At 46.0% G+C, this 24,343-nt stretch overlaps 1 protein-coding gene across 2 annotated transcripts in view; it reads left to right on the top strand.

Moving 5' to 3' along the window:
* Window positions 1–24,343, top strand: part of LOC146808704 (uncharacterized) — a 509,741-nt gene that overhangs the window by 389,144 nt on the left and 96,254 nt on the right. Inside the window, exons 3-4 of one of the 2 annotated variants that reach the window (XR_014966227.1) lie at window positions 15,635–15,862; window positions 16,148–16,279. The exons of the other annotated variant lie outside the window; for it this stretch is intronic. The gene's annotated coding sequence lies outside the window, so the exon portion shown is untranslated. Of the gene's footprint in view, window positions 1–15,634; window positions 15,863–16,147; window positions 16,280–24,343 lie in introns of those variants that run through there. 2 annotated transcript variants of the gene reach the window in all.

Raw genomic sequence — 24,343 nt, 5'->3', positions numbered from 1 at the left:
GTGCAGAGGTAAAGGCAAAAGAGGTTGAGCAAGGTAAAGCAGTAGCAATGAACATTAAGCAAATGTTCAGGGCCTATCTGGATGACTCAACAGAGGTCTACCTTGTTTAAAACCCATTGGTATGGGAAGAAGCACCAATGGCCATTGCTCAGCAGTCTGGCAATAAACTATTTGGCGTGCCCAGTAGCCAGTGTCCCCACTGAGCATGTTTTAGTGCTGCTGGTGCCATTGTCACAGTGAAAAGAAGTCTCTCATCCCAAATGTGGCAAGATTAACCATTATCAAAATGAATCAGCACTTTATACCATCGGATTACTCCATACCTGAAGTACCACTGGAGGAAGATAAGGAAGACTCAGGTCATGGAAGTAGTGTGTTAGATGACCTACTTCTGAGTGAACCACCAGAGTTTGAGGACAAGCTCTACTTCTCTGACTACTAGGCTTGGGCCAATAAGAACCATAGAACTTTATCTCTCAGTCTCTAGTCTATCACTGACCTGCTTTCTTTCTTTCTTTGACACCCCCAAACAAATATATAGCTGAGTCTCCCTTCCATTTTTCGCAGTTGCCACATGTGTTTTTGCTTTTGTTAGATGCTTTGGGCACTGTGCTACTGCTGTCCAGTGCCACAGTGCAAGTGCTCCCTATTGTAAATTGATGTATGAATTAGTGATTCCATGATTGGTTGGTTTGGTTTACCTGTCAGACCCTAATACAGTGCACAAGGAGTGCCCAGGGCTGGTAATCCAAATGCTGCTGGTGTGCTTGCAGCACTGGTTGTCCCACCCACAGAACCAGCCTGTAAAAGTGTGTCTAAGGCTTGCCATTGCAGAGCCTGCATGCAGTCTGGTACTGTCATGCTGACTGGGCAATTGCACCAACTTGCCATTCCCTAAACCTTCCCTTTTCTTTATATCAGACACCCCTATGGTAGGCCCAAGGGCAGGGTGCATTGTAAGTATAAGGTAGGACATGCCCTGGTGTGTGTGGCATGTTCTAATAGTGAATTACAGCCATTTTCATTTTTCACTATTGCAAGGCTACCTGTTCTCCATAGGCCAGAATGGGCAGTTTGATTATTACATCCTATAATACTAACTGACTCAGGGAACGTGGTAGAAATTCGGATTTAGTATGCCTGAACTCAGAATGATAAAATACATCTTTTAGTGAAGTTGGTTTTAATATTCTGTGTTTGAAAATACCACTTTTAGAAAGTAGGTATTTTCTTGTCTAACCATAGAGAGATCTGCATCTAGATGGGAGGGAGGAGTTGCACCTGGGACCTGAATAGGGCTGTGCCTTCCCTCCACAATGCTGGCTCCACCTCCTTTGGTGCATCTGATGTCTCTGCCCTGCACTCTAAAAGGAAAGAAGGAGTCATGTAAACAAAGTGCACTAGGACTGACCAGAACTGGTTTGGACTAGGCAAAGGGCTCTCTGCCTTCAGAGAACAAAGAGAAACTTAGTATTAAAGAGGGGTCCCCAACCCCAGAGAATTAGATCACTTTTGGACTACAAGAAGAAACCTTTGCTGAGGAGAGGAACCAGAAAAAACTGAGGAGAGACTATCCCTAAGCTGAAGGGCTGCTTGGGGGATTGGCCTGCAGTGGTTGCATGACTGCCAAAGAAAGGAAAAATGACTTTGTGTGCATTTTCATTCAACTTGTGAAGGATCTTCAAGGGCCTGGAAAATAGCTTGCTGTAGGAGAGTAGGATCTGCTTCACATGTTTACCCCCACGTTATGCTGGTGTTTCACTGTTTTTACACTTTAGTCTGGCTGGGACCCTGCTATTTAGAGCCCCAGCCTAGCTGCTTCCTCTCTAAAATGAGTCCATGTACATTAGGTACAGTTCAGATTGGATCTGAGGTGCCCTTGTAAGCCCCTAGTATATGGTATACTATGTACCCAGGGCCTAGGTACCCCAGAGGCCTACCAGGGGCTGAAGCATGTATTATGCCACCCCTGGAAAGCCACCCAAAATGACACCACAGGTCTGCTACTGCAGCCTGGGTAAGGTCGTGCATGCACCCCTTACTGAGATATAGGTTCACTATATCTCACCATATACTGCACATACAAACCTATCAGTCACCCCTATGGCAGGCCTTATCAATCCTGAAGGCAGGGTGCTTTGTTATATGTGAGGGGGTGCCCAGGCATGAGCTGAGGCCCTCTGCTGCCTTCGGAATCTCTTCTCTGAGGTTGTCAGTAGTGCAGCCTTACCATTTACTCTTAAGTGCATTATAACCAAATGGTAAATGCTAACTTTGGACTGGCTGCACGGAAACATGTTGTGTTTGGTGTGAAACACTTGGAATCATATTCCCACACCAGTAACTGGTGTGGGAGTATGATCCCACCCTTCTAGAGGGAGAGACATGACAGCATTGGTATACCCGGTAGAAACCTAATAGAGCCCTGGCATCACAAAATGGATGCTGCAGCCACAGAAACGGGTCTGGCCTCCTGCTGCTGACCGAAACTCTGGCAGAGGAGGCCTGGACAATAGGTTTCCTGTCACAGGGAGGTGTAACCACCTCCCAGACAGGCTTATGTGTATTGGGGCTGGGTGGGAGCACTCTCTGAGTGCTTTAAAGTCCTGCACTGGGGGCGCATTTGGTGTCCCTGTGCATAGTCCAGCTCAAACCGGTTCAGGGGCTTCCAGCCCCTGCTCTGGCACAAAACTGGAAAAAGGAAATGGGTGTAGCCACCCCTCTTTCCAAACCATCCCATAGGTGGGTCCCCAGAGTATGTCCAACCCCCTACCTTAGTATAAGTATGGGACCCTAGTCCTTAAGACTTTAGATTACTCTGGACGAAACTCTGAAGCCAAATCATGGACCTTCGACGCTCTGCTCAAGACCAGAGGACTGAAGAAATCTCCCTTGGGGTCAAGGAGTGACTCCCCTGCTTGGCAGGCACCAAAGAAGCAATTTGCCAGTCTGCATTATCGAAGCTCCCGCCCGACTCCGAGATATTTGCGGCCCAGGGAGAGGATTTCCAGACATCTCAGAGGCCGACCCGAGTCCCCAGCAAAGCTGAGACCCGCAACCCTCGTGAGTAGCGTGGAACTGGAACTCCTGGTCACCGTGCATTTCTGCAAGTGCATTGACTTCTTGCCATCACTTGAAGTTGTGCTTGGGCTGACTTGTAGCCCCCACCTCTAGCACTGAATCCACCGAAGATTGTCAGCCTGGTCATTCCGAGTGAACCTTTGGGATGCCATTTTGTGTTTTGTCTTAAGGTCCTGATGGAACAGGTAGTACACAATGTTGTACACCCCCCAATTTCTGCATGTTCATACTAATTAGAATAGTCTATTAATTGTAATAATATTAATGTGTTTGAGTGATATTTAATCAACCTTACTAATTTATGAAACACATGTGGGATTTTCATTTTGCATGGCTAAAATAATTTGTAAACGAATACACGTATGCATACTAATACTAGAAAAATAGAATAATGCATGATATATGTTGCTTTTGTGACGTTTTCGTATGCTGCACCAGATGACATCACTGGGTGAATATGAACACTTTAAATGTCGCTATTATGCTAGATAATTACATACATATAGGGGAATTAGTGAGGGTTAAACATTTTATTCGTTATTTCTAAGTTTTAATTACTTTTTGTGTTTGTTTTGCTTAAGTTGACCGATTGGGCCTAAGACAAGATGGCCGACCAACACACACGACAGGACGGCTACTAATCCACGAGGTTTCAGACCAAGTGCGCATGTACAAACTGCATGTACCAGTGGCCTCAATATGACCCTCGACTAGCTGTACCTATATAAGGTCGCGATGGATGACTGCCAGAACTTTAAACAAAGGACAGTTATGAAATCCGGAACTAGCAAGTGCGATGAGCTAACCTTACGAACTCTGAGAAACCACACCGGACTACCCCAATCGACCAATCAGAAGTGCCCAAAACTGACTTTCGTTACATTTTGACATTAATTTCATTATAAAATGATGTTAGAATAGAGAATTGCGCGAACCTTTTCTTTTTCCTGACGTTATGCTGACGGAGAGGACGGTGACACTACAGGACAGCTGTTTCCCCGAATCTCTGACAGACTGAATTGCTGCCCAATTTCCTGATGAACTACAGATTTTCGAACATTCTATGGGCATTGATCGATATTTGCACGTTTCTGGTCCTTGACTTGATCTTTGGGACTGTAGCGTGCTGACAACTAAAGCTGCTGACTTAGGGAACGATCGATAGCCAGAATAGGTAAATATAATGTTCTGTGATTTGTGTAATAATTAATACATTTACTAGATGGAGCTGAATTCTTGCATTATTTAGATAAACAAAACTATTGATTAACAAGAAAACGTGTTTGGTCGTTTATTGAAAGGGAATAGATCTATTTTGAGAACGTTTAGCTGGATTTAATCACTAAATACAAAACAACTAATTTGATCTGTCGACTATGTGGAAGGAATATCTTGATGTTTAGGATTAAGATATGTAGTAATAAGGGCATTAGTGTACATAAGTTCCCTTACTATAGGTTATTCGTTATTCCTTTCATGTCAGCGCTTGGAAACAGTTATAGCTCCTGTAAGTGCAGGCCAGTGAGAAGCGGAGTGTGAATGTTGGTGTTATGGGCCCCACCAATGATTGTACGGGTGAATGTGTTAATGTGATATTTGGTCTGTAACGAAGGGAGGATAAATATTAGGTACGAGGTTTTCGTCTTGATTCCCGTTACCCAGGTTTCCGCGCTGCATCAGTCCCTTCACGATCCCTTGTCTGTTGACTGGTGGGTCCCTGAGGGGGTAACTTTGTATTTCCTTGGGCTTCTCCGGTTGCTCCAGATGTGCCCTGACTCCCAACCAAGTGGTGAGTCCCACAGACCTTGCTGGTCTGCACCGAAGCATCTTTCTCGTTTCTGCGTGGGTTGCTGTTGCCAAGGCTTGTTGTGTCCAATCTGGACACTGATGCTGCAGCACTCGACATCCTTTGTGGGACAGCTCGAATCCATCTCCTGGTTGTCCTCAACGCCTCTTGGTCCTCGTGGATGAAGAGTCAAGCTTCACCTCTTTCACCTGAAATCACCCGACATCGGTGGGAATCTGCTCATCTCCTTGCTGGTCACTGGCTAGTGACCCAGACTCTGTCCCCTCTACTTTCAGGTTCTTCTCATCTTCGATCCAGGCTTGGATCTCTTTGGACACTTCGCATCTTTACTGCAGCAGCACTTCTTCGCCAGCTCCCATTGAAAGCAACGACGCGACCTAACACCAAAAGACACCTATGCACCCGGCTTCCCCGGGTGAGTTAACACGAGTACTCCGGTGCTCCCATGGGTGCTAGCCCTAGAACATCCTAAGTCCATAAGGGTTTGGGTCTGACTCATTTCTAAGTGTCCCTAATCTTTAAAAATCCAACCGTGACTTTCCCCATAGAAGCTAACGGGAGTTCGTGGCTGTGTTCACACACTGCACACGGCCCCCGTGGGTCCCCTGTGTCACTACCTGGGGTGGTTCCTTGGGGTCCCAGCGATTCTACAGGCTCTAGGCCTAGGGGCAGATTTATGTTAACTGGCGCATCCCTGCATATCAGCAGGGATGCGCCAATTATTATGCGCCACAGCTGCGCCACCATGGATGCGCCGCATTTATAATGCGGCGCACCATGGGGCAAAAACGGCACAGATGTGTGACGCATCTGTGCCGTAAAAGTGGCGCATTGCTGGAGTTGCGTCGCATGCGCGACGCATCTCCAGCAATGTTCTGGGGGGCCCTATCTGTACAATGCTGCGTCAATCCTTACGCCTGCTTCAAGCAGGCGCAGGGTTTTGACGCAGCATGGGCCTAAAAGTGACTGAGTGAAATCTTGTAGATTTCACTCAGCCACTTTTAGGAGGCGTTCCTGCGCCGGAACGCCCCCACCTGCCCTGGAACGCCTACATGTGGCGCAGGGCTTTACAACGTGACGCATCTCCCAGATGCGTCACGTTGTAAATACCCCGCACCATGGCGCAGGATTTGCGCCGCTGCTGCGTCACAAAAGTGACGCAACGGCGGCGCAAAAGTGGCGCAAGTGTAACATAAATCTGCCCCCTTGTGTCTAGTTAAGTCGTGGTTCTTATACCACTATTTTAGTATATGATTTGGCTCACCCCTAGGGCCTGACGTGTATTTGTGCTATTTTACTGTGATTATTGAAGTGTAACTTATGTGTTTTGACCTCTAGTTTCATAAAGAGACTAGGAGGGTGTGTTAAGTAATAAGTACATAGATTTTATATATATATACTTGGTGTGGATATCTTTCATTTAGTGACTCAAGAGATTATAGACTGGTAAAACAAGCTGCTTTACATTTCTTCAAGACTTAGCCTGAAGGGTGCTCTCCATAGCTACCACTGGGATAGCTTTCAATAAAGGTTGTCTTTTAACCTATAACCAATAAGGGGTTGTTTGGACTGATTCAGGGTGCCCACTATAACTAATGGACAGCATATATCAGGCCAACTTCTCACACTTGCCTCCTGCTGAAGTTTCAGGGATAACAGACTTCAACCCCCAGCTCCCCAAGAGTTCTTTGGAAGTGCCTGCAGTTTTTTGGGCCTTCTGATAGACTGTGTGTCGCAAGGAGCTGGAAGCGTCTCGCAACAAAGAAAAAGCATGTCGCCATCGCAGCCGCTGCCGTCGCATCGCGGATGTTGCCGCTGTAGCTGTCGCATTTTACAGCATCACGATAAGCGGTCTCGCAAAGAAGAAGAAGCGTGTCGCCGTCGCAGCCACTGCCGTCACATCCCGGAACAAGGGTGTCGCCTCTGTAGCTGTCGCATTGCACCGCAGAAGCGCCTCTCATCCATGGAGAAGTGTGTCGCCGTCGGAGCCGCTGTCGTCGCATCACTGAACAAGGGTGTCGCCGCTGCAGCTGTCGCATCGAGCGGAAGTGTCTCGCATCGTCGGAGAAGAGTATCGCCACAAAAGCCGCTGTCATCGCATCACAGAAAAAGGGTGTCGACGCTGTAGCTGACGCATCGAGTCGAGACTTCTCGCAACATCGGAGAAGCTTGCCTCATCAAGAAGAATACAACATATTTATTTCTTTGCACCAAAATTCCATCGCATCACGGCGTTGCTCGCCGCATCGCCCCGGAAGCACAGTAAGGAATCAACGCATCACCATAGTTGCAACACTTTTGCTGCCCTGCGTGTCGCATCCAAAGGTACATTGACTCAAAGTGTCGCATTTTAAGATCTAAAAAGAACCAAGCCAATTCTACCATTTTAAAGTAACAGTATTGTGGATTTGTGTCGTTTGTGGTCTTGTGATAAGTCTATATAAAGAATACTTCTTTTTTATATAAAACTTGTGTGGTGTCCATCTGTAGTGTTGTCACTTGATTACTGTATGTGTTCACAAATGCTTTACACACTGCCTCTGAAATAAGCCTGTCTGCTTGTGCCAAGCTACCAAGGGGGTGAGCAGGGGTTATTTTAGGAGTGTACCCCCTTACACTGACTAGAGGCAAGGGTCCCTATTTGTCACAAGTGCCTACCTGTGCCAACTAGAGACCCCCAAATCTAACATTGGTGGGCAGCGGTGAGGATTCTGGACTTGCATTTGTGACTCATGTACAGTGATTGGTGAACACTACTAGTGAGTGCAGACCAAAACGCAACCACATACTCTTGGTAGATTTCTTTTAGGGATTTTCTATTTTTGCCAAGTTTAACCATCATGGAGAGAGCAGAATCCATAGCCTCTGTTGATTTTGAGTGGGAAGAGGAGAAACTGGAATGCTACAAAGAGAAGCAGCTGAAGTACTTCTGCAAGAAATTCAATGTTTCCATTATTGGGCTCGCCAAGAAGGAAGAGTTCTACAAGGCGCTGAGGGCCTGGGTAGAAGCTAGGAATACCCCTGAGAATGAGGAAGGGGTTGAGAATGCAGATAGGCAGCTGGATGGGCCATTGGGTCCAGGAGGAAGGGGAGCACCTTCCCCCGCAAGTAGCAGTGTTTCTGCCAAGAGTCTGTCTCCAGAGGAGCTGGAGGACAGAGAAAGATGCAGGAGGCATAAGATGGAGCTGGCCAAGCTCAAGTTGGGTGGGCAACTGGAGTTAGAAAACTGCAGTTGGGTCATGAGAAAAGTTTGAGGGAGTTGGAATTGAAAGCCAGGAGCTTAGAGATTGCTCCCTCTGGTGGCAGCACACCTTCATTGCCTGTTGAATCTAGGGTCAGATTTACAACAAAGTAACGCAGCACGGTGCAGCAAGTCATTTTGATAGTAAGCTGGCTAATTCTAGGAAGCTTGCTGAAGAGGCGGACCGCTGGGTCAGTACCAGGGTCCTCAAGGGTCACGTGGGAGATTTAGCCAAGAGTGGGCAGGGTCCCCAGCAGAAGAGTGGGGGGGACAAGGATAAACAGAGGGAGTTCCAGAGAAGGCCCCAAAGTAATCCCAAAGGGAACCAAGGGAAAGGTTTCCAGCCTCCCCAACAGAAACCGTCAGGGGCCCCAACAGGTCCACCTGTTCAAGGGGGACCCCTGAGATGCTACAAATGTGGGGACCTGGGTCATAAAGCGAATGATGCCAGGTACCGCCAGTTTGTGAAGACAGCACCCCCTGGTGCAGTGCCCCTCGTCAGATGGCTAGTGTAGCCCTGGGTGAGGAGATGGGTAACCAAGTTGGGTGGGGGCCAGCAGAGATGTCCCTTGTCTCTTTAGGAGAGTGTGAGGTGGTCCCCAGGACCCAACTGCCTGATAACTCTAAGAAATACAGGCAGTGGGTGACCATTAATGGCCATAGGGTGGAGGCTGTTACAGATACAGGAGCCAGTGTGACAGCTGTCAAGTGTCACCTGGTTTCTCAAGAGCAGGTTGTCCCCAATGCATTCTATCTAGTTGTTGCCGCTGACAACACAGAGAGCAACTGTAAGGTGGCTCAGGTTCACTTTGAGTGGGGGGTCTCTGGTACTCTTCAGGTAGCTGTGAGGCCCGCCATGCCTGTTGACTGTTTGTTAGGGAACAATCTGGAGAACTCACCTTGGGCGAAGGTGGAGCGGAGTGCTCATTTGGAAATGTTGGGTCTACCTGACTGGGCGTGTGTCACACATGGTCAATGGCAGCCAGTAGGGGTTCTCAAGAGGACCTGGAGCCTGAGAGGTGGGCCCAGGTACCTGCCTTATAGAGAGGAGGCAGGGGGTGCGGGAAACCGGCCCCCAAAGTTACCACGGTCCAGGAGGGAGCAGACACTGAGGGGGATGCCCTGGAGCCTACAGGGGAACAGGCGGCTGAACTGGGGCACCCGCCTGAGCTGACCCATTGGCAGCAAGAAGGAGGACCCTCCAAGGAGGAGTTCTGCGAGGAGCAGAACAAGTGCCCTTCTCTCGTGGGTCGGCAGCAGCAGGCTGCAGACTAGGCAGCCGGTGATCAGTCTGGATCACATTGGGTCTACTGGGAGAATGGTCTCCCGTATTCTGAGCCTAAGGTTGCTGAGCCTGGGTCAGCTCGTGGGCTGGTGGTATCCCAGCACTTCAGAGCCTTCCTACTGGGGCTGGCTCATGATGTGCCTTTGCATTGGCAGGACATTTGGGGCAGGACAAGACCTTTGAGAGGCTTGTCACCCACTTGTCTTGGCCCCAAATGCACAGGAGTTCAGACACTCACTGCAGGACATGTCAGACTTGCCAGGCAAATGGAAAGAGTGGGAGGAAGTGCAAGGCTCCTCTCCAGCCATTCCCTGTGGTCAGCACCCCCTTTGAACGGGTGGGTATTGACATTGTGGGGCCACTGGACCCCAAGACAGCCATGTGCAGCACGTTCATCCTGGTCTTGGTGGACCATGCCACCTGGTACCCATAAGCCATACCTCTGAGGACAGTGACGGCCCCCTTGGTGGGACGAGTACTGATGGGAATTTTCTCCAGAGTGGGATTCCCTCACGAGGTAGTGTCTGACCGAGATGCTAACTTCATTTCCAAGTATATGAAGTCCCTGTGGCAGGAGTGTGGGGTAACCTACAAGTTTACCACGCCTTACCACCCCCAAGGAAATGGGTTGGTTGAAAGGTTCAACTGAACCCTGAAGGGAATGATTATGGGTCTTGAGGAACCTATGAGGCGTAAGTGGGACGTCCTCTTACCATGCCTACTCTTTGCATGTCGTGAGGTGCCACAGAAATCTCTAGGGTTCAGCCCCTTTGAGCTTCTCTATGGACACCCAGTGGAAGGACCTCTGAGTTTGGTCAAAGAAGGCTGGGAGCAATCTCCCAGGAAGCCTCCCCAGGATGTATATAGCTACTTGCTGGCCTTTAGGAACCAACCCAGGCGTTTCAGGCAACTCACTGAGGTGAATCTGGAATCCAGCTAGGAGGAGATGAAGCGGTGGTACGACCAGAATGCCACTCTGGTAGAGCTTCAGCCTGGTCAGAAAGTGTGGGTCATGGCCCCAGTGGAGTCCTGAGCACTCCAGGATAAGTGGACCGGACCATTTGAGGTTGTGGAGCGCAAAAGTCTGGTTACCTACTTGGTGGACTTGCGGTCTCCCAGGAACCCCTTGAGGGTCCTGCATGTCAACCGCCTGAAGCCCCACTTGGAGAGGTCCCAAGTGGGCATGATCTTAGCGACAGATGGTGGAATGGAGGAGGAGACCGAGCCTCTTCCAGACCTCCTGTCAGCAACAGAGCAAGAAGGGTCAGTGGATGGTGTCAACCTCTCTTCCACCCTGACCCCTGAGCGACAGAATGACTGCTGCCAGTTGCTGGGACAGTTTTCTGATCTGTTCTCCCCGATTCCCGGTGTCACTGATTGGTGCATCCATGATGTGGACACTGGGGATAGTACACCTGTGAGGCACAAAACCTACAGGGTGACTGACAGGGTTAGAGCTTGCATCATGGAGGAGGTCTCCAGGATGCTTGCGTTAGGGGTGATTGAGTCCTCTAACAGTCCTTGGGCCAGCGCAGTGGTCTTGGTCCAAAAGGCTGCCGCACCGGGTGCCACACCAGAACTCCGCTTCTGTGTGGACTACCAAGGGCTCAATTCAGTCACCAGGACTGACGCACACCCCATCCCCAGAGCTGATGAGCTCATAGATCGTCTAGGGGCTGCACGGTACGTCAGCGCGTTTGACCTAACGTCTGGGTACTGACAGATCACCTTGACTGATGGGGCAAGAGAGAGGTCAGCATTCTCCACACCAGGTGGGCACTACCAGTTCCGGGTGATGCCCTTTGGGATGAAGAATGCCCCTGCCACCTTTCAGAGGTTGGTCAACTAGGTGTTGGCTGGATGGACGAGTTCAGTGCCGCCTACCTGGATGACATCGCAGTATGCAGTGCCAGTTGGGAAGAACATCTGCGCCACCTCTGGGAAGTGTTGATGGCACTGCAGAGGGCAGGCCTGACGATCAAGGCGAGTAAGTGCCAGATCGGACAGGGTTCCGTGGTGTACTTGGGACACCAGGTGGGGAGCGGCCAGGTGGTGCCCCTACAGCCCAAGATTGAAACCATCCTGGCTTGGGAGCTGCCAAAAACCCAGAGAGAGGTGAGAGCCTTTTTAGGACTCACAGGTTACTACAGGAGGTTTGTCAAGGGGTATGGAAACATTGTTGCACCCTTGACTGCGCTGACTTCCAGGAAGCAGCCTAAGAGAGTGATTTGGACTGACACCTGTCAGAAAGCTTTCAAGGCCCTAAAAACTGCTATATGCATGGCGCCCGTGCTCTTAGCACCCAACTTCTCCAGAGAGTTCATAGTACAAACAGACACTTCAGAGCATGGTGTGGGGCTATATTGGCACAGATGAATGAGGAGGGCCTAGATCAACCCGTAGCCTTCATCAATAGGAGGTTATTTCCACGGGAACAGAGGTGGAGTGCTATTGAACGTGAGGCATTTGCTGTGGTCTGGGCACTAAAGAAGCTGAGACCATACCTGTTTGGGACTCACATTCGGGTTCAGACAGACCACAGGCCCCTCAGATGGTTGATGCAGATGAGGGGTGAGAATCCAAAGCTGTTGAGGTGGTCCATTTCCCTACAGGGTATGGATTTCACGGTGCAACACCGCCCTGGTACAGAACATGCCAACGCTGATGGTCTGTCCAGATTTTTCCACCTTAGTGATGAGAACTCCCAGGAGGTAGGGTAGTTCTACCCACATTTCAGCTGGAGGGGACATGTGTTAGACCTGGTAACTTGGCGTGAGTCTCCCTTCTATTTTTCGCTGTTGCCTCATGTGTTTTTACTGGTGTTAGATGCTTTGGGTACTGTGCTACTGCTGTCCAGTGCCAGCGCTCCCTATTGTAAATTGATGTATGAATTAGTGATTCCATGATTGGTTGGTTTGGTTTACCGGTCAGACCCTAGAGTGCCCAGGGCTGGTAATCGAAATGCTGCTGGTGTGCTTGCAGCGCTGGTTCTGCCACCCACAGAAGCAGCCTGTAAAAGTGTGTCTAAGACTTGCCATTGCAGAGCCTGCATGCAGTCTGGTACTGTCATGCTGACTGGGCAAGTGCCCCCACTTGCCAGTCCCTAAACCTTCCCTTTTCTTCATATCAGACACTCCTATGGTAGGCCCAAGGGCAGGTTGCATTGTAAGTATAAGGTAGGACATGCCCTGGTGTGTGTGGCATGTTCTAATAGTGAATTACAGCCATTTTCGTTTTTCACTATTGCAAGGCTACCTGTTCTCCATAGGCCAGAATGGGCAGTTTGATTATTACATCCTACAATCCTAACTGACTCAGGGAACATGGTAGAAATTTGAATTTAGTATCCCTGAACTCAGAATGATAACATACATCTTTTAGTGAAGTTGGTTTTAATATTCTGTGTTTGAAAATACCCCTTTTAGAAAGTTAATGTTAATGTTAATGTTAATTGTGATTTCTATAGCGCGTTATCACCCACTGGTCTCTAAGCGCTTTGAGAGAAAGCCCAACCTTGGCACCTCTGTAAAGTGTGCGCCCTGACCAGCCTAGATTGTGCCCCAAGCTTCGGTAAAGAGGAGAGTTTTACATTTTTTCCTAAATAAGAGGGGGGCGGGCTCCTTACGGAGCCCTGCCGGCAGCTCATTCCAGAGTTGAGGGGTTATAGAGGAGAAGGCTCTGCCCCCAGGCCAGCAAACCAGCATCCGAGGACCGGTAGGCTGTGTATTCCTTGTCTGGAGTTTGAGTGACAGGGGCTGGGGGATTTCAGGAGACAGGGTGAGTCAACCCAATGGTGAATAGAGAGATCTGCATCTAGATGGGAGGGAGGAGTTGCACCTGGGACCTGAATAGGGCTGTGTCTTCCCTCCACAATGCTGGCTCCACCTCCTGTGGTGCATCTGATGCCTCTGCCCTGCTCTCTGAAAGGAAAGAAGGAGTCATGTAAACAAAGTGCTCCAGGACTGACTAGAACTGGTTTGGACTAGGCAAAGGCCTCTCTGCCTTCAGAAAACAAAGAGAAACTTAGTATAAAAGGAGGGGTCCCAAACCCCAGAGAATTAGATCACTTTTGGACTACAAGAAGAAACCTTTGCTGAGCAGAGGAACCAGAAGAAACTGAGGAGAGACTATCCCTAAGCTGAAGTGCTGCTTGGGGGATTGGCCTGCAGTGGTTGCCTGACTGCGGAGAAAGGAGAAAACACTTTGTGTGCATTTTCATTCAACTAGTGAAGGATCTCCAAGGGCTTGGAAAAGAGCTTGCCTCCTGCTGAAGTATCAGGGAAAACAGACTTCAACCCACAGCTCCCCAAGAGTTCTTTGGAAGGGCCTGCAGTTGTTTGGGCCTTCTGAGGGACTGCATGTCGCAAGGAGCTGGAAGCGTCTCGCAACGAAGAAGAAGCGTGTTGCCGTCGCAGCCGCTGCAGTCGCATCGAGGATGTCGCCGCTGGAGCTGTCGCATTGCACCGCTTCACGAGAAACGTCTTGCAACGAAGAAGAAGCATGTCGCCGTCGCAGCCGCTGCCGTCTCATCACGGAACAAGGGTGTTGCCGCTGCAGCTGACGCATTGATTCAAGACTTCTCACAACATCGGAGAAGCATGCCGCATCAAGAAGAAGACGACATCTTTATTTTTTTGCACCAAAATTTCATCGCAGTAAGGAATCAACGCATCACCATCGTTGCCACACTTTTGTTGCCCTGCGTGTCGCATCCAAAGGTACATTGACTCAAAGTATCGCATTTTAAGATCTAAAAACAACTAAGCCAATTCTACCATTTTAAAGTAACAGTATTGTGGATTTGTGCCATTTGTGGTCTTGTGATAAGTCTATATAAGGAATACTTATTTTTTATATAAAACTTGTGTGGTGTCCATCTGTAGTGTTGTCACTTCGCATCAATGCACCATCTTGTCGCATCGTAACTGGAACACAGTACGAGAATCAACGCATCACAGCCCCTCCGGTAAGGACAAGATGCATCACCTACTCTGCGCAAGCATTGAGGCGCGACACATCGTCTCCCCCAAAGCAAGTAACCGATGCATCTCCACCCTGCGAACCTTTCGTTTATTTTGCATTACGCATGCAGGTACTTTTGTGAGAACTGTGTCGCATTTACCAACAACTTGAATTAAATAAATTCTACCATCTTGAAGCCAATTTTAAATACAGTATTGTGGATTTTTGTCGTTTGTGGTCTTGTGTTAAGTCTATATAAAGAATACTTATTTTGATAAAACCTGTGTGGTGTCCATCTGTAGTGTTTTTACTGTATTACTGTATGTGTTCACTAATGCTTTACACACTGCCTCTGAGATAAGCCTGTCTGCTCGTGCCAAGCTACCAAGGGGGTGAGCAGGGGTTATTTTAGGAGTGTACCCCCTTACCCTGACAAGAGGCAAGGGTCCCTATTTGTCATAAGTGCCTACCTGTGCCAACTAGAGAGCCCTAAATCTAACAGTGACATTATTATTTACTATATTATTCGCTTGTGTCCGGTTGACTAATTCATCCCCACCGTCTTACTCTTAGACACATTGTATTGCCGGATTGGTGTTGCATGTGCGTGCAGTGAAGAAGCCCCAACCACCCCAACTCATCCATTTCCCTCAAGGGAATTTTGATGAAAAATACAAACAAATGTGTGCCTGCCTCCCACCCTGGGCCATGACTATCTAGCCTTTCCTGTACTGGAGAGACTACTCCACATGTGACATTATAATTCGATTTATACTGCCCATTCTCTGCTTCGCGAACAAATGGATCTGCATTCTGCAATGTACCACAAATTGATCACGGGGAGCGCACAGGAAGAAGAGGTAAATGGGAATGGCATGCATTGCACGCTGAGTGATTTTTGTTTGTTGTGAACTTGTGATGTGTGTTGAGAAAAGATAATTCATGTGGTGGCAGGCAGTGTGATACTGGGTGTTTGTTCATCTGTAACTATTGCGCCTAACATTTGTGTTTGTGATGATTTTGTTGGTGGCCTGTTGGAGGCTGATCAATTTTCCACTGAAGATTATTTTTTTCCTTTCCCTTTGAGAGATAGCGAGATTCCTTCACCAGGTCCACTCCACAGTCAACACTACTTTGTTTTATTGTTTTCTGCTTTATACTCCTCAGAGAGTCAGACTTGACCTGTCCCCGTAGATAACGCAAACACAAATCTAGTCTACACAAAAAATGGCTCAATTTTTCCCTTCTTGTTCTACAGCAACAAAATTGTACTACAGGCCGATCTATGGCATTTGAGCTGGGACTCGGGACACAGTTGGTATCGAGGTGGACACTATGCTCTGAGTCAGACTCGGGAGGATCAGAGATGATGGAATGACTCAGGGTGTGGACCTGACTACTTTGAGAACTCCCACCAGAAGAAAATTGAAGTTTTCAAATTCATTGAAACCAACTGATTTGGTGATAACTTTAAAGTGGCCTACAGGTAAACAACAGACCCACACAACTCTGCGTAGGGGTGGGTGACTGCAGTGTGTTGGTTTTTACTTGACTGGGAAAATGCTATGTTGCTGGATGTGTGTGTGTTCACTGCTGTCTGGCTCAAATTTGAATCTGAGGGGTAGTTGGGTGGGGGGCATGTTGTTGAAGGTAACTGGAAACAGACATTTAGCCATGCTACCTCTGAGTGTTCTCGGTGCACTCCTTATGCAGTTTAACATTTTTCTCCTTAGTTGATTCTTCAATATCATTTTTATTTTTCAATCTACAGGCCCTCTTACCCTGTGCCATTCTGGAAAAACGATACAAAAATACTCACACTTACCTTACCAAACATTCATCCGCCAGGCACCCAAGATTGCCAGACAGTCCAAAAGGAATCAGATGCTACTCCCAATTTGCTAATAAAGTATACTTTTTTCTCTTTAATCATTAGAACTGTGTGTGTTATTTATGTTTGTTTACTTGACAACTACCGATATTTAACTTTTATTTGCTACCTTTTAAAGCTCGGTACAACAGAACATAATGTAACTTGGGTATCTGTGGGGGCAGACGGACAATTTGATTTGGTTTACCTGTCCAATACATCATCCTTATTCCACTTCCTTTTCCTTCCATAACAGACTTATAATGTCCGGCTGCCAAGGTGAATGTTGTCCTTGTGCAGTTTTTGTCTTTCTCTAACCTATCCCTCAAATCATCCTTCCGATCTTTTCATCAAACCCCTAACCCTCTTCCCCCACGCTGTGTGATTTATTGAGTTGTGACTAAATTACATTTACACCATTAATTGATCACATACTTCGTGCAGTGGATGTGGTGAAAGCAATACCAACCCAGTGCAGGGTGAGGATCTTCTCCAGCTCTAAGTATAGCCCTCACTGGCAATATTATATATATTTGGATTAGCCACTCATGCACAGAATTCGATATTTCAATTTTTGTCAGAGGAACATAATTTCCAGCGTCATCCGTCAGGCACTGTATTACATCAAAGGTTACGCTTGTCCACTTCATAGCTTGAGTCGACTTCATTTTGTAACATTTACCAGCTCACCATTCTGATTATTTTAATTTAGCACTGCTTATCATATTTTCTCTATTGTCTATTTTCTTCTTGTGTTCTACTAGTCTAGTCTCTGGTGACTAATGTTTTTGTAAAGCTTGCATATAATATCAACATTAGCCCAGTTTTTATGTCAATGCAATTAGTTCCATGCAATGAATATTCCACACCCTACAGTTTGAGTTCAGCTAGGAGGGAGTGGGTTCTTTCTTTTGGATCTGGTGCTTTCACTATTCGACTAGAGCTGCTACTACAACTACCACCATGGCACCTTAGTAAACCATGCAGCAATCACTGCTTCTAATCAGGTAAGAGAAGAACTGTGGGGATTCATTGTTGAACTGCAATAATCTATATACAATGGAAAGTCACACACCTACCCCCTCCGAGACCTTAGTGGTTAATCTAGTCGCAGACTGCAGAGACTAGGAGGATAGAGTAGCAGGACAAGCGAGGGTACCGCATAACTAATTTGTTGATATTACACTATCAACAGATTTTAAAAATTGGCTGCGGGACTGCAGCAAAGGCAACAGTACAAAGTAACCCCCAAAAAATGAAACATATGCACAACTATAAATAATGTATTTCCCCAACAAATATAAACTTGTAAACACACAACACCTGGCCCACCCTTCTTCCTAACTCCAGTCAATGTCCAAAGTAAGCTTAGTCCAAACTAAAAATCCAAAAATGTAATTGACCATAAAGAATAAATAAGAAAACCCCCAAAATGCCCCAACTCCCACATTCCCAACCTCTCCCCAATAAGTCCAACCCACCAAACAAAAGATTAAAAAAGGGGCAAGAGAGGCCTGGTGGCAGGCTAGGAGCTTCCTTTCCAATTTGACCAAACACTCCTCCATCCTGGCTTTCATGCACACCAGCCTCATGAGCATGCGGCGCAAAAAGGCTCTGTAATAGTGGAGAACAGTAGTGATGGTATGGCGGCGGGTGGCTGCCTTGTGACCATATCTAGACTATGGGAGGCACTGGGGCATGGCTGGGGCAAGGGACATTTGAGGCTGCCGCCTATTCTTCCTCCTCGGCCGCCAGCCGTTGGTATTCAGCCCTGATGGCCTCCAGCTTCCTTTGCCAGGTCCTGGCTGCTACTTCCTGCCTGTTGTGTTGTTGTGATGGATTGGCAGGAGTAGCTAGGATAGGAGTCTTCGTAGTTCTGGGTCACAGAGGAAAACCACAGCCACGAAACACGAATAGCAGCACTGAGGGATTCCCCAGCACCCGTAGGAGAACTACGAAGACACCTATTGAGTTATAGGTATCATTAACACCTATACCAACGTCACACTCTGAGTCAATGCACTCAGAGATAAAGAGAGGTAAGTGACTTAACTTACCTACCAGGAGCGACTTAACTCCACTTTGCTTCCCTCTCGGTCCTGAAGAAAGCCCACCGATCGGCAGGGACAGTTAATGGCTGAAACATGTTGACCAATGATATTTGAAATATAAGGCGCAATGGACTACTAACACATCCACCATAGCACCTACTGCTGATTTTAACTTTACCCCTTCCTGATTAATAAAACACTCTATACAGGAATGGAGGTAATTTTAACATTTCACTTTTTCCCCCAATTTCTTACATATAAATCATGACTGTCACACGACTGTCACAAAACAGTCTCCCTCAAAGAGGAGGAACGTTGACTGCCTGGAGAATGGGAAACTCAGGTGGAAAAGGACCCTACTCTCCTAACTACCTCAAGCGGAGAACCAAGATATATAGCTACAAACAAGTTAGAGTGAATGAGGGCCTTTGAACACTGTCGTGTGCTGTTTGTCATCCACCTCTCGGCCTATATCTTCTGTTCTGCCACCCTCCTTTGAATGTTCTATGTCAGTATGTGACTTCCTCACACCTGGCATACATTCCTCCCAGGCAGGCAGCACATGGGCTGGCAGCACAGTCACAACAGAATGCAGAGACGGGCAGGGCAGTGACATCATAGGTGTATGTGCTAGGTTAGACTACATATTGCATGAGGCCAACACAATTGTGGTGAGAAGGAGGAAGATGATGCTGATGAGCCAACTCTCGTGCAGGATGATGATGGAGGACCAGGAGTTCAATAATGAGTTGCCGAAGAGTTGAATTTAACACTGAAATTCAAACCTGTCTGTAATAACATTTAAATGTACATGAACTGCAAGCTAAAGGTCATGCTGTGAACTCAACTTTCATGGGGTCTTCCTTCAGGGTGTATTGTGGGCCTGATGAGGGGGTATGCAGAAGGTGGTACACCTCCAAGGCTGCATGCCTCGCTTCTGGGTAGAGGGGCTGGAGGGTCACATGTCCCACTTGCCACTGCAGTGACCAAGCTTACGGCAGTTGAAGCTTGACACAAACCCCTTGCTCACCTCCCCATACCCTCACGACCCTGCGTAGGTGTCAATGTCATTCTTTGCACTGGTTAGAATATGCCCTGAACTAGATCTTCATGAACTAGATCGGGGACTTTCTACATCTCTCTGCTAACATGTTGGAGGATTCTGCTGCCATTCTTCCTGTCATCTCTGGCCTATGTTGCCTCCCCTCACACATGTACTGTATAATTCCTGTGTATTTAGTACACTGCCTGCATCTGTGGATGCTGTAGTCATATCCCAAATAGCTACCAATGGTGTTTTCATCGCTAAAGAGAACCTCAATATCATACACAAATAAATATTAAACAGTGTTTTGGCCTAAGATTTAACAAGCCTTTGTAAGAGTAAAATACATTCAACTTATATGGAGGTAAACTGCATTCATCAAAGGATTTATTTGGCAAGATCGTATGATTTTTCTTTTTCAGGGAAGGCACATATTCAGATTATATTTGGAGTAGTGATACAGGTGTGCTGTGTCATTGTTGAACACCATGGGCCCGATTCACAGAACTAACTTAAGACATAATTCTAAACTTACTACCATTTTGGTATTCACAGAAGGCACTTACTAATTTTGGTATTCACAGAAGGCACTTACTCATTTCGGTATTCACGGAAGTTAGGACTCCTAACTTTAGGACTCCTAAATGCCTTCTGTGAATACCGAAAGTCTTAAAGTTAGGATTTTTCTCAGTTTAGTAGTAGTAAAGTTAGGACTCCTAACGTTAGGACTCCTAAATGCCTTCTGTGAATACCGAAAGTCTTAAAGTTAGGATTTTTCTCAGTTTAGAAGTAGTAAAGTTAGGAGTCCTAACTTTAGGACTCCTAAACTGAGAAAAATCCTAACTTTAAGACTTTCGGTATTCACAGAAGGCATTTAGGAGTCCTAACGTTAGGACTCCTAACTTCTATGAATACAGAAATTAGTAAGTGCCTTCTGTGAATACCAAAATGGTAGTAAGTTTATGATTTTGTCTTAAGTTAGTTCTGTGAATCGGGCCCAAAGACTCTACATACATATGCGCACATACATGTATTCGTTGCTGACACTTCTGTAAATTAAGGATGAATTGTTGCAGCTGTGTTGCCTTTTTTTGGGTGTTCAATTCTTTTTTTATCGTTGTTGAGGGCTTGAAAGCCTGATTTAATTGCAATTTAAATACATTCTAGTTTGTGTGTTCTTTTATAGCTATTGTAAGGCCTTTAGATTGACACTGTGCATGAGGCAATTGGACCCAAGGGGCAGCACGGCTCAGTGTGTTCAACACCAACAGCCCATGCTGCGCCTCCCTCAAGAGGCGAGTCTGAACCGGGGGGCCTACTTCGGCCTCTATCCTCCTGAGGTGAGTACATTGAATACCGTAACATGGGTAATATTCGACATTTAGAAAGCTGAGATCTGTGTTTGAAATAGAATATAAAATATGCAACCGCAGCTACAGAAATGAATATGGTAGCAGAGATGGAAATGGATTCTATGAGATTATTATTGGTAAATCTGGTCACATGGTAAGACTTTGCTGGTTAATAGATACAATGGAGTATGGCTAGCTTAAAATTATGCTCGTGGAATATCGCGGGCCTCAATGACAGAGGGAAAAGGGATCGAATGTGGGGAATGATCTCCCAGAATACGTTCGACATAATATGTCTTCAAGAGACACATATCCCATGGGTAGAAAGAAATATATTGAAGGTCCCGGGGTTTGACTTAATGGCATGTACAACCTATACCACTAGAACAAGAGGAGTTGCTATTCTGGCAAAATCCTTTTTAGGACCACCTATACGCAAGACAGTTGACCCTTTGGGTAGGTGGGCGATCGTTGAGCTCAAAATAGGCATTACGATATGCTCTATCTATGCACCTAACCAGGATGATCCATCTTTTTTTTTTAATCTAGAGTTGGAATTAGCATCCTGGACCTCCACATTAATTTTTTGTGGAGATTTTAACATCTCTCTGACCCACAGAGCCCCGATATGTAACTACGACCAATTTAAATATGTTGGATATAAACCGAAGGTGTATAGAGCCATATTACAATTAAAGGAAAGTCTAGGCCTAGCCGATGTGTGGTACACGAAACGACATCAGGATCCGGGGTATACATATTTTTCATATCCACATAATAAATATGTCCGCATCGACTATATCTGGATGACAAGTACTCAACTCAATGACACACAAATAAATAAACTTCCAAAAACTATTTCGGATCATAATCCCTTAGTGCTCACAGTAAGGACTAATAATATTTTAAGACCCCGGTCAAGCTGGTCCTTCGATAGAAAATTATTGGTTAATCAGGATTATATAGAATATATCAAGATATGGGCACAGGGATTTATAGACGCTAATCGATATAGCGCCCCACGAGATGTGGTCTGGGATTGCTTCAAAGCTTCAATCCGAGGGGAAACAATGAGCTATGTTGCTAGAAAAAGGAAGGAGCTTCTTAGAGCAAATGAGTCATCTCTTCTAGAACTAGCTAGAAAAGAGGAGAAGCATACTGCTATAATGATGCAAGGTGGTGATGGTGGGCCGATTTTAAATGAAATGACGATCCTCAAAATGGAAATTAATAGCAGGCTGTCCAAGAGAGCTGCAGAGATCTACCAATCCCATCGCAATGAGATATATCAGGCAGGTGAGATGGTCGGCAAGCAATTAGCTCTCCGCACTCGACAAAAACAATCCCTTAACCTAATTGCTAGTATTAATGCAGATGGTCAAGAACACACAACACCTCAGGCTATTCTAGAAGCTTTTAAGAAATACTATCAGAATCTTTACCAAAACGAGGATACGCAGGACCCCCTAACAATCAAGGATGAACTCGCTAGGTGGGCAACTGAGCAGGGGGGTAACCTAGGACTAGATGATGATACTAGACAAGATCTAGAAAGGGAAATAACCCTTTTAGAGGTGCAAACGGCCCTTACAGATCTGGCTCCAGGTAAGGCCGCAGGCCCAGATAAAATACCATTGGAGCTATACAAAATTCTTGGTATTATTATAACACCCCTCCTTTTAGATTTATTTATAAGTATTCAGGTCCGTGCTACCCCACCTAGCTCCTGGAGGGAAACGAATATAGTTGTCTTCCTAAAAAAAGATAAACCACCCAATCTAACTACATCATACCGCCCAATTTCTCTCATAAATGCCGATTCGAAGCTCTATTCTAAGATCCTAGCCAACCGTCTCGGGGGGATCGTCGAGCGTCTGGTCTCCCCATGGCAACACGGCTTCATTCCGGGCAGGGGCACTACGGACCACATCCGCCGTGCTATTGCTCTGTTTGAGGCTGTGGGTGTCTCGGGCGCCCGGATGTCGATGATCCTCCTAGATGCGGAAAAAGCTTTCGATAGGGTTTCATGGGCATTTTTATGGGCGGTACTCGAACAAAACAAAATCGGTCCATGTCTCATGAAATCCATCAAGGCTATGTATTTTACACCAAAGGCGAGGGTTCTGGCAATGGGTCTCGAGTCAGGGTATCTAGACATATCTCGAGGGACTCGTCAAGGGTGCCCATGTTCTCCGATTCTCTTCGCCCTTTATATAAATCCCCTAATTCTGAAACTGTTAAAAACAGAGTCTATCAAACCCGTTACAATAGGCCCATTTGACACTAAAATCCTCGCTTACGCCGATGACGTGGCTATAATAACATCTCACCCTGTTAAGGCCTTATCGACAATTGAACAAATTACTCAAGTCTTCGGCCGCTTCTCTGGATACTCTCTGAATAGAGATAAAACAATGGTCATATGTACTCATAATACCCAATTTGCTGACCTAAGAAGAGTTGACAGTGCAATCTACTTAGGAGTTCGGATATCCTCAAAAATAGAGGAAATAATTAATATAAACTACGACCCGCTTCTCCAAAAAATTAAGAACGACTTAAAAAGAATTGATAGTCTACATCTTTCAATTATTGGAAGAGGAAATTTCCTCAAAATGAATATACTACCCAGGGTTTTATATTTATTTCGTGCAATTTCGTTACTAGTAGACGATAAAATCATTAAGGCCGTGGAATCCCAGATGGTTAGATTTATCTGGGGGTATGGGAAAATAAGGAGATCAATCCGCTATCTTTCTCTACCAATTAAGAGAGGGGGCCTTTCTGTTCCGAATTTGAAATTTTATTTGTGGGCCACCATGATCCATCAGATGACGACGCTATTCTTCGTTAAAATACCCGAAGAAGAAATAGGGGATAAATATATACCGTCAATCTATGAGCTCCTCATAGGAAATAAGGCTCACGGTCTCCTAGTAAAACAGTTGGAACCCTCCTACTACAAGAAAACTAAGTTTAAGATCATAATTAGTGCTTGGGGTATCTGGAGGAAAATAATGCGTCATCTTAATATACCCAAGTATAATAAGTATAATAAGTATATTTCTCTGTGGCACTCTACAGCTTTACCAACTCACATATACGATAGTATGGCTAGAAGATGGGAACACCTGGGAGTCCTAACGATAGGGGATTTTTTGCTACCATGCAATATTAATAGATTTCAAGCCCTGCAAGGTAAATTCAATATCCCGGATAACAATATATTTAAATTTATCCAGATTAATACAATCTTAAAATTAAAGAGTATTGATCTCTCTTTGATTAATATTCCTATATTTGCATGTTTGGCCAAATCTACAACTAGGATTGGCACGTTGTATGGAATTCTAATTGAAAACTGCCAGGATGATTTGGAAAACACGGAAAAGAGATGGTCAAGCAATTTAAATAACCCCAACGTCAACAAATTTCCATCTCTGCAAGTATTTTCAATCCTTTGTATATGGAATGTAATTTTTGTAACGGTTGCAATAAAAAAATGTAAAAAAAAAAAAAAATGAAATAGAATAGAAAACTTATTAACATTTATCTTCAGGGATTCATTTTATTATTATTGTTTTTTATTGTTGTTGTTGTTGTTGTTGTTGTTGTTGTTGTTGTTATTGTTGTTGATGTTGTTATTATT

Source organism: Triturus cristatus, chromosome 7 (assembly GCF_964204655.1).
Source record: "Triturus cristatus chromosome 7, aTriCri1.1, whole genome shotgun sequence".
In the NCBI taxonomy this organism is placed as follows: Eukaryota; Metazoa; Chordata; class Amphibia; order Caudata; family Salamandridae; genus Triturus; species Triturus cristatus.
The sequence above is the reverse complement of the archived record's forward strand: the minus strand, read 5'-3'. Positions and strand labels throughout refer to the sequence as shown.